Source organism: Pseudophryne corroboree, chromosome 9, assembly GCF_028390025.1.
Source record: "Pseudophryne corroboree isolate aPseCor3 chromosome 9, aPseCor3.hap2, whole genome shotgun sequence".
Taxonomy (NCBI): Eukaryota; Metazoa; Chordata; class Amphibia; order Anura; family Myobatrachidae; genus Pseudophryne; species Pseudophryne corroboree.
In genome coordinates this window covers 70,003,357-70,018,711 of record NC_086452.1, presented here as the reverse complement: position 1 = coordinate 70,018,711, position 15,355 = coordinate 70,003,357, and the positions used below count along the sequence as shown (strand labels likewise).

General features: G+C 46.1%; 1 protein-coding gene across 1 annotated transcript in view; it reads right to left on the bottom strand.

Moving 5' to 3' along the window:
- Positions 1 to 15,355, bottom strand: part of LOC134957520 (riboflavin-binding protein-like) — a 138,059-nt gene that overhangs the window by 98,725 nt on the left and 23,979 nt on the right. The gene's annotated exons all lie outside the window — the stretch shown is intronic.

Below are 15,355 nucleotides of genomic sequence, written 5' to 3'. Positions count from 1 at the left end.
CTCCCTCTGTTTGTCTTTAGTGATATTATCACAGTATCATCACAGTATCATCAGCGCTGCAAACTTAAGGGCTGTATTCACGGCCTGATTTGGGGAGAGATGTGTGCTAAGCGAACCGCTCAGCACAGATCTCTCCCCTCACTCAGCACAGCGCAATGTGTGCTGAGAGTGCGGGGGGGAGACGAGAGGGGCGCTCATTTCACCCAGCGGATGAAATGAGCGACCTGCTAGATTGAGCCTGCATGCAGGTCAATCTAGCACCAGCGATAGCGATGCGCGGGGCTGCGCATCGCTACCGCTGTGGGGGGTACACACGGAGTGATCACAATCTAGTCAGATTGCTTAGATTTTAAGCAGCGATCGCTCCGTGAGTACCCCCCTTTAGGTTTCTGGCGTAAATAAAGATCATATGTATTTGTTAATGTAGTTGTTTTCTTATTTTAGGGATCATTAAATATGGGTGATAAATGTGCCAAATGTCTGTTTTTAGGATGATCTGAGTGCACACAGATGACACAATTAAAGCTGAATAAAAACCACAAATCTCCTAAATCTGAGGCTGCAACTTATGCTCAGGCCGCAACAAAGCCCTTCCCTGGCCAGCACCCCTTAGACACTCAAATGCTGCTTCGCTCAATCCAACATCGCCGCCGAGTGTTTCACCCAAATCTAACTCTCTCTACACGTTATATCTGCCCCACCTGCAGTGCACATGGGCCCTCATTCCGAGTTGTTCGCTCGGTATTTTTCATCGCATCGCAATGAAAATCCGCTTAGTACGCATGCGCAATGTTCGCACTGCGACTGCGCCAAGTAACTTTGCTATGTAGAAAGTAATTTTACTCACGGCTTTTTCATCACTCCGGCGATCGTAATGTGATTGACAGGAAATGGGTGTTACTGGGCGGAAACTAGTGATGAGCGAGGTTCGGTTTTACTCGGTTCTCAAAACGGCATCTTATTGGCTATCCAAAACACGTGACATCCGTGAGCCAATAAGATGCCGTTTTGAGAACCGAGTAAAACCGAGTAAAACCGAGTAAAACCGAATCCGCTCATCACTAGGGAAACACGGCGTTTCAGGGGCGTGTGGCTGAAAACGCTACCGTTTCCGGAAAAAACGCAGGAGTGGCCGGAGAAACGGTGGGAGTGCCTGGGCGAACGCTGGGTGTGTTTGTGACGTCAACCAGGAACGACAAGCACTGAACTGATCGCACAGGCAGAGTAAGTCTGAAGCTACTCTGAAACTGCTAAGTAGTTAGTAATCGCAATATTGCGAATACATCGGTCGCAATTTTAAGAAGCTAAGATTCACTCCCAGTAGGCGGCGGCTTAGCGTGTGTAACTCTGCTAAATTCGCCTTGCGACCGATCAACTCGGAATGAGGGCCATGGTTTTGCCCATAAAGAGGACATTTTTTATTTGCAACAAAGAGGACCATCGGGGTAGCCCCTGTGGCCACGCAGACTGGCCGCGGCAGTATAGCAAAGCAGGACCCATGTCTCTCTATAAACATGATTGCAGACCCGAAAATGGGCGTGCCATGTCTACGTTTTTTCCGCCACTCCCATTACCACCTCTAAACGGTCCCTTTTCTGTCAGGCTGATAAAAGTGAGAGAGTGATCGCAAGGACGATCGCTGCGTATGCGCACTCTGCAGATAATCGTTCACTTGCGTGAACATCGGAAAATGCGTAAAACACTAAGGGGTCTATTCATGAAGCAGTGAAAAGGGTGGAGAAGTGAGCCAGTGGAGAAGTTGCCCATGGCAACCAATCAGCATTGAAGTAACATTTATTATTTGCATACTATACAATTTATACGGAGCAGCTGATTGGTTGCCATGGGCAGCTTCTCCACAGACTCACTTCTCCACTCTTTTCACTGCTTCATGAATAGACCCCTGAATTAGGCCCTATGTACGGTCAACAGGGAAGCAATTGAAGTCACCATTTAAGTGGAAACTGCGTACTACTCTATAGCAGTCCCTTTATGCGCAGTTTAGCAGACCACCTAAGCCCTGGTTACAGTGTAATTATCATTCCAAGGTGTTGTATTAATTAGTAGATCAGAATATGTGCATTGGGGCCGATCTGTTCAGTACAGACCGCTGTTTCCTCTGGTTATATGAGTAATGGCTCATAAGGGAATACTGACCACATTGCTGTGACTCGTGGCCAACAAAGTTAATCTACCCAGTACGCTTTTGGCTTCACAATATTTATGACTGCCAGAGCCAGGCTGAGATACATAGGAGGATTATGACTGGATTCACTTCATCAATATGTGATGGGATGTGTTATCCTGCCAAGCTGCTCGCTTAACCCCTCTGATGCCTTCACTGCCTCACACTGCAAACACGCAGTGCAATTGCAGATAGGTCTATATAGAGCATATGTACTGCCATTACTATACTGAGCATGCCCAGTAACATTCAGTGGAAGATCTACAGTATGCATCAGTACTGTTTATATACATTGCTTCTTCTTCCCAGCATGGCGTGACTGCAGTGCGCACACAACACACACAATTGTTATGATCACTGAACGTACAAGTTTAATAGTTTTGTGGAACATCCAGTAATTTTTGTCTTAATTACTTGTAAAGTATTAAATGACTGCCCTATCTGGAGATCTGCAGAACATTGCTCTGTTCCGTCCACCTCAGGATATAGATACATATTCTGCAGATTGTCCGGCTGCCCCCCCCCCCTCCCCCCTCTCCCCCTATTTTCTTATTTTAATTATAAATGTATTGTGATTGTTTTTTTTCCTGCCTGGAAAGTGAAACACAAGCTGCTGTGGGGAAGATAAACAGCGAGTGTTAGTGTCTGGGGACAGCGCTGTGTCTGTGCTGGATTATTAACAGGGCAGCTGGGCAGTTGTCCAGGGCCTCCACACATGGCTACATCATAAGTGTACTCTGGGATGATGTAAACTGGAGGGTCTGTGCAGCATAATGTGAACTGGAGGCTCAGTGCGGCATAATGTGTACTGAAGGCTCTGTGCAGCATAATGTAAACTGGAGGTTCTGTGCAGCATAATGTGAACTGGAGGCTCTGTACGGCATAATGTGTACTGAAGGCTCTGTGCGGCATAATGTGAACTGGAGGCTCTGTGCGGCATAATGCAAACTGGAGGTTCTGTGCAGCATAATGGAAAACTGGAGGTTCTGTGTGGCATAATGCGAACTGGAGGTTCTGTGCAGCATAATGGAAAACTGGAGGTTCTGTGTGGCATAATGCGAACTGGAGGGTCTGTGCAGCATAATGGAAAACTGGAGGTTCTGTGTGGCATAATGCGAACTGGAGGGTCTGTGCAGCATAATGGAAAACTGGAGGTTCTGTGCGGCATAATGCGTACTGGAGGTTCTGTACGGCATAATGTGACCTGAATGCTCTGTGCGGCATAATGCAAACTGGAGGTTCTGTGCGGCATAATGCGAACTGGAGGTTCTGTGCGGCATAATGCGAACTGGAGGTTCTGTGCGGCATAATGTGAACTGGAAGCTCTATTTACATATTATACTGTTACTAATATTACCAGTATGTCATATTGATCATTTTATTTGTAGTGGACCCCACAAGTTAGTTGCCCTAGGGCTTGCACAAACCGTAACCTTGCTGTCTACATGCCGCAGCAGTGATGAATTACTTCAGCACCCAAGTGGAACACTTCCCTATCGAAGGCCATCCAGCCCTGATAATTAGCATAATGAATAGGCCCTTTTGTGTACATACCTCGCAACCACTGGCGCATTTATAATGGGTGCAGTGTGTGCGGTGCACGTGGGCCCCCGAGCCCATACCGCACGTCCTGCACCCATTAATTTACATACCCTCTGTGGCTCAACAGCAGCACTGCAGAGATCATTGGGAAAATAGCGCTGCACCATTTTCATGGTGATTCGGGCATGCGCAGTAGGAAAGTCACTAGGAAAATGTCCGCTGCACCATTTTCCCGGTCATTTGGGCATGCGCTCTAGGCTCTGGGACAGCACTAGAGAGGAGGGGGCCCAGACGGAGCATGGACATGGGCGTCCTCCTCTCTAGAAACATCCCTTTCAGTGAGACAGACACAGGCCACAGTGTCCTGCGAAGGAGGAGGGGTAGTTGGGGGAGCACTCGGGCATAGGCAAACGCCCGGAAACCCCCCTCCTCTTGGCAAGTCGCACAAATTATGTCAATAGCAATGATATATAATATGGTTACTAGAGCTCCCGCCACATCATGCAGTTTAAGGGACAGAGCAGAGCTGCTACACGTTCTCAATCAGTGCACTGGACCAGAGAGTAGCTACCAGGAAAAAGAGACAGGAGCCTTACCATGAACTGGTAGAATGTGTGCTTAGAAAGTACAGTACTGGTTCTATTATGTTTGTGTATTTATTTATTAAAGTATATTTAACCTTTTCCTGACCACTTATCTTATTAGTTATATATGTTTGATACAGCCTATACTATAAACTATCTATAGCGTTAATTATTAATACTGTATTCCGTACACTATCTAGTGTATAAATACTGTAGACCAATGTTTACATTAATGTCCAGGGTCTGTATTAGGTTCTTCTACCGCTTCCCCAGACTCCCGCATTTGCTCAAATGTTCTGCAGAGTGGGAAATTGTGGACTGCATTTGGAAACTCCCCTCTAGACATCCTGCGTTTGCCACTGTCGAGCCACTGCAGGGAGAGGCTGGGGGCAGCCAAGTATATCCGGGAGTGCTAGCCACACACCCAGATTGATGAAAAATGGGGGGTGTCACGACTCACGAGGCCAAACCCCTTCCCACTAGAGATGAGCGGGTTCGGTTTCTCTGAATCCGAACCCGCCCGAACTTCATGGTTTTTTTCACGGGTCCGAGCGACTCGGATCTTCCCGCCTTGCTCGGTTAACCCGAGCGCGCCCGAACGTCATCATGACGCTGTCGGATTCTCGCGAGGCTCGGATTCTGTCGCGAGACTCGGATTCTATATAAGGAGCCGCGCGTCGCCGCCATTTTCACACGTGCATTGAGATTGATAGGGAGAGGACGTGGCTGGCGTCCTCTCCATTTAGATTATAAGAGAGAGAGATTTACTGGAGCTTAGGACTAGGAGGAGTACTGTAGAAGTGTAGAGAGTGCAGAGAGTTTACTAGTGAGTGACCACCAGACAGTGCAGTTTATTTAATATATCCGTTCTCTGCCTGAAAAAAGCGATACACACAGTGACTCAGTCACATACCATATCTGTGTGCACTGCTCAGGCTCAGCCCAGTGTGCTGCATCATCTATATATATTATATATCTGTCTGACTGCTCAGCTCACACAGCTTATAATTGTGGGGGAGACTGGGGAGCACTGCAGTGCCAGTTATAGGTTATAGCAGGAGCCAGGAGTACATAATATTATATAGTGAGTGACCACCAGACAGTGCAGTTTATTTAATATATCCGTTCTCTGCCTGAAAAAAGCGATACACACAGTGACTCAGTCACATACCATATCTGTGTGCACTGCTCAGGCTCAGCCCAGTGTGCTGCATCATCTATATATATTATATATCTGTCTGACTGCTCAGCTCACACAGCTTATAATTGTGGGGGAGACTGGGGAGCACTGCAGTGCCAGTTATAGGTTATAGCAGGAGCCAGGAGTACATAATATTATATTAAAATTAAACAGTGCACACTTTTGCTGCAGGAGTGCCACTGCCAGTGTGACTGACCAGTGACCTGACCACACTGACCACCAGTATAGTTCGTAGTATACTTATATTGTGATTGCCTGAAAAAGTTAAACACTCGTCGTGTGACTTCACTTGTGTGTTGTTGTTTTTTTTATTCTATAAAAATAAAACTCATTCTGCTGACAGACAGTGTCCAGCAGGTCCGTCATTATATAATATATAATATATACCTGTCCGGCTGCAGTAGTGATATATATATATTTTTTATATCATTTATCATCCAGTCGCAGCAGACACAGTACGGTAGTTCACGGCTGTGGCTACCTCTGTGTCTGCACTCGGCAGGCAGTCCGTCCATAATTGTATACCACCTAACCGTGGTTTTTTTTTCTTCTTTATACATACATACTACTACGACATCTCTTTATCAACCAGTCTATATTAGCAGCAGACACAGTACAGTACGGTAGTTCACGGCTGTGGCTACCTCTGTGTCTGCACTCGGCAGGCAGTCCGTCCATAATTGTATACCACCTAACCGTGGTTTTTTTTTCTTTCTTCTTTATACATACATAGTTACATAGACATCTCTTTATCAACCAGTCTATATTAGCAGCAGACACAGTACAGTACGGTAGTTCACGGCTGTGGCTACCTCTGTGTCTGCACTCGGCAGGCAGTCCGTCCATAATTGTATACCACCTAACCGTGGTTTTTTTTTCTTTCTTCTTTATACATACATAGTTACATAGACATCTCTTTATCAACCAGTCTATATTAGCAGCAGACACAGTACAGTACGGTAGTTCACGGCTGTGGCTACCTCTGTGTCTGCACTCGGCAGGCAGTCCGTCCATAATTGTATACCACCTAACCGTGGTTTTTTTTTCTTTCTTCTTTATACATACATAGTTACATAGACATCTCTTTATCAACCAGTCTATATTAGCAGCAGACACAGTACAGTACGGTAGTTCACGGCTGTGGCTACCTCTGTGTCTGCACTCGGCAGGCAGTCCGTCCATAATTGTATACCACCTAACCGTGGTTTTTTTTTCTTTCTTCTTTATACATACATAGTTACATAGACATCTCTTTATCAACCAGTCTATATTAGCAGCAGACACAGTACAGTACGGTAGTTCACGGCTGTGGCTACCTCTGTGTCTGCACTCGGCAGGCAGTCCGTCCATAATTGTATACCACCTAACCGTGGTTTTTTTTTCTTTCTTCTTTATACATACATAGTTACATAGACATCTCTTTATCAACCAGTCTATATTAGCAGCAGACACAGTACAGTACGGTAGTTCACGGCTGTGGCTACCTCTGTGTCTGCACTCGGCAGGCAGTCCGTCCATAATTGTATACCACCTAACCGTGGTTTTTTTTTCTTTCTTCTTTATACATACATACTACTACGACATCTCTTTATCAACCAGTCTATATTATTAGCAGCAGACACAGTACAGTACGGTAGTTCACGGCTGTGGCTACCTCTGTGTCTGCACTCGGCAGGCAGTCCGTCCATAATTGTATACCACCTAACCGTGGTTTTTTTTTTCTTTCTTCTTTATACATACATAGTTACATAGACATCTCTTTATCAACCAGTCTATATTAGCAGCAGACACAGTACAGTACGGTAGTTCACGGCTGTGGCTACCTCTGTGTCTGCACTCGGCAGGCAGTCCGTCCATAATTGTATACCACCTAACCGTGGTTTTTTTTTCTTCTTTATACATACATACTACTACGACATCTCTTTATCAACCAGTCTATATTAGCAGCAGACACAGTACAGTACGGTAGTTCACGGCTGTGGCTACCTCTGTGTCTGCACTCGGCAGGCAGTCCGTCCATAATTGTATACCACCTAACCGTGGTTTTTTTTTCTTTCTTCTTTATACATACATAGTTACATAGACATCTCTTTATCAACCAGTCTATATTAGCAGCAGACACAGTACAGTACGGTAGTTCACGGCTGTGGCTACCTCTGTGTCTGCACTCGGCAGGCAGTCCGTCCATAATTGTATACCACCTAACCGTGGTTTTTTTTTCTTTCTTCTTTATACATACATAGTTACATAGACATCTCTTTATCAACCAGTCTATATTAGCAGCAGACACAGTACAGTACGGTAGTTCACGGCTGTGGCTACCTCTGTGTCTGCACTCGGCAGGCAGTCCGTCCATAATTGTATACCACCTAACCGTGGTTTTTTTTTCTTTCTTCTTTATACATACATAGTTACATAGACATCTCTTTATCAACCAGTCTATATTAGCAGCAGACACAGTACAGTACGGTAGTTCACGGCTGTGGCTACCTCTGTGTCTGCACTCGGCAGGCAGTCCGTCCATAATTGTATACCACCTAACCGTGGTTTTTTTTTCTTTCTTCTTTATACATACATAGTTACATAGACATCTCTTTATCAACCAGTCTATATTAGCAGCAGACACAGTACAGTACGGTAGTTCACGGCTGTGGCTACCTCTGTGTCTGCACTCGGCAGGCAGTCCGTCCATAATTGTATACCACCTAACCGTGGTTTTTTTTTCTTTCTTCTTTATACATACATAGTTACATAGACATCTCTTTATCAACCAGTCTATATTAGCAGCAGACACAGTACAGTACGGTAGTTCACGGCTGTGGCTACCTCTGTGTCTGCACTCGGCAGGCAGTCCGTCCATAATTGTATACCACCTAACCGTGGTTTTTTTTTCTTTCTTCTTTATACATACATAGTTACATAGACATCTCTTTATCAACCAGTCTATATTAGCAGCAGACACAGTACAGTACGGTAGTTCACGGCTGTGGCTACCTCTGTGTCTGCACTCGGCAGGCAGTCCGTCCATAATTGTATACCACCTAACCGTGGTTTTTTTTTCTTTCTTCTTTATACATACATAGTTACATAGACATCTCTTTATCAACCAGTCTATATTAGCAGCAGACACAGTACAGTACGGTAGTTCACGGCTGTGGCTACCTCTGTGTCTGCACTCGGCAGGCAGTCCGTCCATAATTGTATACCACCTAACCGTGGTTTTTTTTTCTTTCTTCTTTATACATACATAGTTACATAGACATCTCTTTATCAACCAGTCTATATTAGCAGCAGACACAGTACAGTACGGTAGTTCACGGCTGTGGCTACCTCTGTGTCTGCACTCGGCAGGCAGTCCATAATTGTATACTAGTATCCATCTCCATTGTTTACCTGAGGTGCCTTTTAGTTGTGCCTATTAAAATATGGAGAACAAAAATGTTGAGGTTCCAAAATTAGGGAAAGATCAAGATCCACTTCCACCTCGTGCTGAAGCTGCTGCCACTAGTCATGGCCGAGACGATGAAATGCCAGCAACGTCGTCTGCCAAGGCCGATGCCCAATGTCATAGTACAGAGCATGTCAAATCCAAAACACCAAATATCAGTAAAAAAAGGACTCCAAAACCTAAAATAAAATTGTCGGAGGAGAAGCGTAAACTTGCCAATATGCCATTTACCACACGGAGTGGCAAGGAACGGCTGAGGCCCTGGCCTATGTTCATGGCTAGTGGTTCAGCTTCACATGAGGATGGAAGCACTCAGCCTCTCGCTAGAAAACTGAAAAGACTCAAGCTGGCAAAAGCACCGCAAAGAACTGTGCGTTCTTCGAAATCCCAAATCCACAAGGAGAGTCCAATTGTGTCGGTTGCGATGCCTGACCTTCCCAACACTGGACGTGAAGAGCATGCGCCTTCCACCATTTGCACGCCCCCTGCAAGTGCTGGAAGGAGCACCCGCAGTCCAGTTCCTGATAGTCAGATTGAAGATGAAGATGTTGAAGTACACCAGGATGAGGAGGATATGGGTGTTGCTGGCGCTGGGGAGGAAATTGACCAGGAGGATTCTGATGGTGAGGTGGTTTGTTTAAGTCAGGCACCCGGGGAGACACCTGTTGTCCGTGGGAGGAATATGGCCGTTGACATGCCTGGTGAAAATACCAAAAAAATCAGCTCTTCAGTGTGGAGGTATTTCAACAGAAAAGCGGACAACAGGTGTCAAGCCGTGTGTTGCCTTTGTCAAGCTGTAATAAGTAGGGGTAAGGACGTTAACCACCTCGGAACATCCTCCCTTATACGTCACCTGCAGCGCATTCATAATAAGTCAGTGACAAGTTCAAAAACTTTGGGCGACAGCGGAAGCAGTCCACTGACCAGTAAATCCCTTCCTCTTGTAACCAAGCTCACGCAAACCACCCCACCAACTCCCTCAGTGTCAATTTCCTCCTTCCCCAGGAATGCCAATAGTCCTGCAGGCCATGTCACTGGCAATTCTGACGAGTCCTCTCCTGCCTGGGATTCCTCCGATGCATCCTTGCGTGTAACGCCTACTGCTGCTGGCGCTGCTGTTGTTGCTGCTGGGAGTCGATGGTCATCCCAGAGGGGAAGTCGTAAGCCCACTTGTACTACTTCCAGTAAGCAATTGACTGTCCAACAGTCCTTTGCGAGGAAGATGAAATATCACAGCAGTCATCCTGCTGCAAAGCGGATAACTGAGGCCTTGACAACTATGTTGGTGTTAGACGTGCGTCCGGTATCCGCCGTTAGTTCACAGGGAACTAGACAATTTATTGAGGCAGTGTGCCCCCGTTACCAAATACCATCTAGGTTCCACTTCTCTAGGCAGGCGATACCGAGAATGTACACGGACGTCAGAAAAAGACTCACCAGTGTCCTAAAAAATGCAGTTGTACCCAATGTCCACTTAACCACGGACATGTGGACAAGTGGAGCAGGGCAGGGTCAGGACTATATGACTGTGACAGCCCACTGGGTAGATGTATGGACTCCCGCCGCAAGAACAGCAGCGGCGGCACCAGTAGCAGCATCTCGCAAACGCCAACTCTTTCCTAGGCAGGCTACGCTTTGTATCACCGCTTTCCAGAATACGCACACAGCTGAAAACCTCTTACGGCAACTGAGGAAGATCATCGCGGAATGGCTTACCCCAATTGGACTCTCCTGTGGATTTGTGGCATCGGACAACGCCAGCAATATTGTGTGTGCATTAAATATGGGCAAATTCCAGCACGTCCCATGTTTTGCACATACCTTGAATTTGGTGGTGCAGAATTTTTTAAAAAACGACAGGGGCGTGCAAGAGATGCTGTCGGTGGCCAGAAGAATTGCGGGACACTTTCGGCGTACAGGCACCACGTACAGAAGACTGGAGCACCACCAAAAACTACTGAACCTGCCCTGCCATCATCTGAAGCAAGAAGTGGTAACGAGGTGGAATTCAACCCTCTATATGCTTCAGAGGTTGGAGGAGCAGCAAAAGGCCATTCAAGCCTATACAATTGAGCACGATATAGTAGGTGGAATGCACCTGTCTCAAGCGCAGTGGAGAATGATTTCAACGTTGTGCAAGGTTCTGATGCCCTTTGAACTTGCCACACGTGAAGTCAGTTCAGACACTGCCAGCCTGAGTCAGGTCATTCCCCTCATCAGGCTTTTGCAGAAGAAGCTGGAGACATTGAAGGAGGAGCTAACACGGAGCGATTCCGCTAGGCATGTGGGACTTGTGGATGGAGCCCTTAATTCGCTTAACAAGGATTCACGGGTGGTCAATCTGTTGAAATCAGAGCACTACATTTTGGCCACCGTGCTCGATCCTAGATTTAAAGCCTACCTTGGATCTCTCTTTCCGGCAGACACAAGTCTGCTGGGGTTGAAAGACCTGCTGGTGACAAAATTGTCAAGTCAAGCGGAACGCGACCTGTCAACATCTCCTCCTTCACATTCTCCCGCAACTGGGGGTGCGAGGAAAAGGCTCAGAATTCCGAGCCCACCCGCTGGCGGTGATGCAGGGCAGTCTGGAGCGACTGCTGATGCTGACATCTGGTCCGGACTGAAGGACCTGACAACGATTACGGACATGTCGTCTACTGTCACTGCATATGATTCTCTCAACATTGATAGAATGGTGGAGGATTATATGAGTGACCGCATCCAAGTAGGCACGTCACACAGTCCGTACTTATACTGGCAGGAAAAAGAGGCAATTTGGAGGCCCTTGCACAAACTGGCTTTATTCTACCTAAGTTGCCCTCCCACAAGTGTGTACTCTGAAAGAGTGTTTAGTGCCGCCGCTCATCTTGTCAGCAATCGGCGTACGAGGTTACATCCAGAAAATGTGGAGAAGATGATGTTCATTAAAATGAATTATAATCAATTCCTCCGCGGAGACATTGACCAGCAGCAATTGCCTCCACAAAGTACACAGGGAGCTGAGATGGTGGATTCCAGTGGGGATGAATTGATAATCTGTGAGGAGGGGGATGTACACGGTGATATATCGGAGGGTGATGATGAGGTGGACATCTTGCCTCTGTAGAGCCAGTTTGTGCAAGGAGAGATTAATTGCTTCTTTTTTGGGGGGGGTCCAAACCAACCCGTCATATCAGTCACAGTCGTGTGGCAGACCCTGTCACTGAAATGATGGGTTGGTTAAAGTGTGCATGTCCTGTTTTGTTTATACAACATAAGGGTGGGTGGGAGGGCCCAAGGACAATTCCATCTTGCACCTCTTTTTTCTTTTCTTTTTCTTTGCATCATGTGCTGATTGGGGAGGGTTTTTTGGAAGGGACATCCTGCGTGACACTGCAGTGCCACTCCTAAATGGGCCCGGTGTTTGTGTCGGCCACTAGGGTCGCTAATCTTACTCACACAGTCAGCTACCTCATTGCGCCTCTTTTTTTCTTTGCGTCATGTGCTGTTTGGGGAGGGTTTTTTGGAAGGGACATCCTGCGTGACACTGCAGTGCCACTCCTAGATGGGCCCGGTGTTTGTGTCGGCCACTAGGGTCGCTAATCTTACTCACACAGCTACCTCATTGCGCCTCTTTTTTTCTTTGCGTCATGTGCTGTTTGGGGAGGGTTTTTTGGAAGGGCCATCCTGCGTGACACTGCAGTGCCACTCCTAGATGGGCCCGGTGTTTGTGTCGGCCACTAGGGTCGCTAATCTTACTCACACAGCTACCTCATTGCGCCTCTTTTTTTCTTTGCGTCATGTGCTGTTTGGGGAGGGTTTTTTGGAAGGGACATCCTGCGTGACACTGCAGTGCCACTCCTAGATGGGCCCGGTGTTTGTGTCGGCCACTAGGGTCGCTTATCTTACTCACACAGCGACCTCGGTGCAAATTTTAGGACTAAAAATAATATTGTGAGGTGTGAGGTATTCAGAATAGACTGAAAATGAGTGGAAATTATGGTTTTTGAGGTTAATAATACTTTGGGATCAAAATGACCCCCAAATTCTATGATTTAAGCTGTTTTTTAGTGTTTTTTGAAAAAAACACCCGAATCCAAAACACACCCGAATCCGACAAAAAAAATTTGGTGAGGTTTTGCCAAAACGCGTTCGAACCCAAAACACGGCCGCGGAACCGAACCCAAAACCAAAACACAAAACCCGAAAAATTTCAGGCGCTCATCTCTACTTCCCACAAGACCATGCCCCCTTTTCCAGGGCACTGACTTCAGCATGCAATGTCCCGACTTTAAACTCCCAAGTGTTGGGAGGAATGCATGTGGCCAGACTGTGATGGTAGTTGACATAGGATCTAAGTTTCAACAAAGCTCCAGGCTGGATATTAATGAGCTAATCACTTTTTCCAAGGGACATTATAACTCCAATGTGATGCTGTATTCAGAGGCGTAGCCAGAACTTTGTGGGCCCCATAGCAACATTTTGAAGGGGCCCCCGTCTTAATGCTTCTAAAGAGACACTTCTTTGCAGTAGTTGTTAATTTTATGCCCTATAACAGTGCCCTAGTTCATTTTCTGACCCATAGTAGAGCCTTATTTACTGTTATGCCCCATAGCAGTGCCCTAGTTTCTTTTATGAATCGTAGTAGTGCTTAAGTTCACCCTATGTCACATTTCAGAGCTGCCAGTACACATTATGCCGCACAGTACCCCCAATTCACATTATGATATATATAGTGCTCCCCGTTCATTTTGTGTCTCATTACAGTGCCCCGGTCATATTATATAACATTAAAATGCCCTCCAGTTCATTTTATACCACACTACAATGAGCAGGTCCGGGGGTATACCTAGATATATTGCAGGCCCAAAGGAAAAAGTTTGAAAGGACCCCTACGTACCACCCAATGGCGAAAAATGTATATAACACATATAACTGCGACAGAGAAGGGGGTCCCCTCTCAGGTCTGGGCCCCATAGCAGCTGCACTGCCTGCACCTATGGTAGCTACGCCCTTGGCTGTATTGATTGTGATTATGAATTCACTGTAGTTTAATAACGAACAGGAGATTAATGAATCTGTACAAAACAGGAAGCAGGAAGAACAGTGGATATTCTCTGAGATTAGATCACATTTCCAGCTGCGTATAATTAATCCCTTTACCCCCTCTTACTCACTGAGTATTCTGAGAAGTCATTATCTACCTACAGTACAGTGTGTAAGCGCATTTCCTATACTGCATAGATGTGCACCATGTAGTGGAAGATTCCACTAAGCTTTTCCCATAACTTATATTAGAAAGTCATTATTTCCATAAGTGAATAATATCTTGTGTTTCAAGTTAAACTGTTACTCCATTATTAGTTTTCAGCAAATGTATGTTCTATGCAATCCCACTTTGTTTTGTATCGTTGAGACATTTGATAGTTTTCCATTTGCAAAATCCATCTGTGCGGGAGGATCTTTGGAATTACATCAGGAGAGGACTGAGGCTCTGATTGCACAGCACCAATCAAAGCAAAATAAGCCCCGCCCCTGATCTGTGCAAGCCATACCCCAATTCAACCAAAACACACCAAACGCGCTCACTGCCTGGTGAAACGCCTACTACTTATTTAGCCGGGCTGGGGCTGGGAGACGCGCTGGGGATCCCTGCTATCAGAATGCCGGGAAGAGGGGGCGCAACAAAGCCCCTTGCAGGCTCGATGGCTCGCTACGCTCTCCACAGGTTCCATTCCCACTCTATGGGTGCTGTGGACACACTCAAGTGGGAATAGTCCCTGCGGGTCGGCATTCTGTCTGCTGACATTTTGATAGCTCAGGATCCCAGCGTTGGCATGGTGACCCCCGGGATCACGAGTGCCAGTCACATGACTGCAACCCATTTAGCCCAACCCCTTTCTGGTACAGCCAATAAGAACTATTAGAAGTTACACTACAAATAATCATCACCTTTTTATTGGCAACATTATTAATTCTTATAACTAGTTCCAGAAACAGGAACTTGTTTCATAAAGGAATAAAATAAGTGTCTGATGACTTGTCCAGTGTATGGAAGCTACTATAAATCTAGTATCACCTTGTAACTTTAGGTAAGTGCTGGTACCTTTTTTCTAATTTATATAATGTGATAGTATTAGGAATGTTAGGGACCCTTGTGATGAAGTCACCTGGTCGTGGTACATGGGCCCGCACATTTGCGCAAATGTGTGCTAAGAACTTCAATTACACTCCATGTTAATTGTGAGGGTTTATTTAAATTATTTTTATTATCAGTGTTCTTAGTGCTCGGAGTGTGCATCTGCCTCTCTCTTCCTCCAGCATAGTATTACAAGCCTCAGCATGACCGCACATCTTGATATCTTTAGTAATAGGGTGTGCAGTCCAGCCTCCCCCTTCCTCTTTTACCTTTTTTC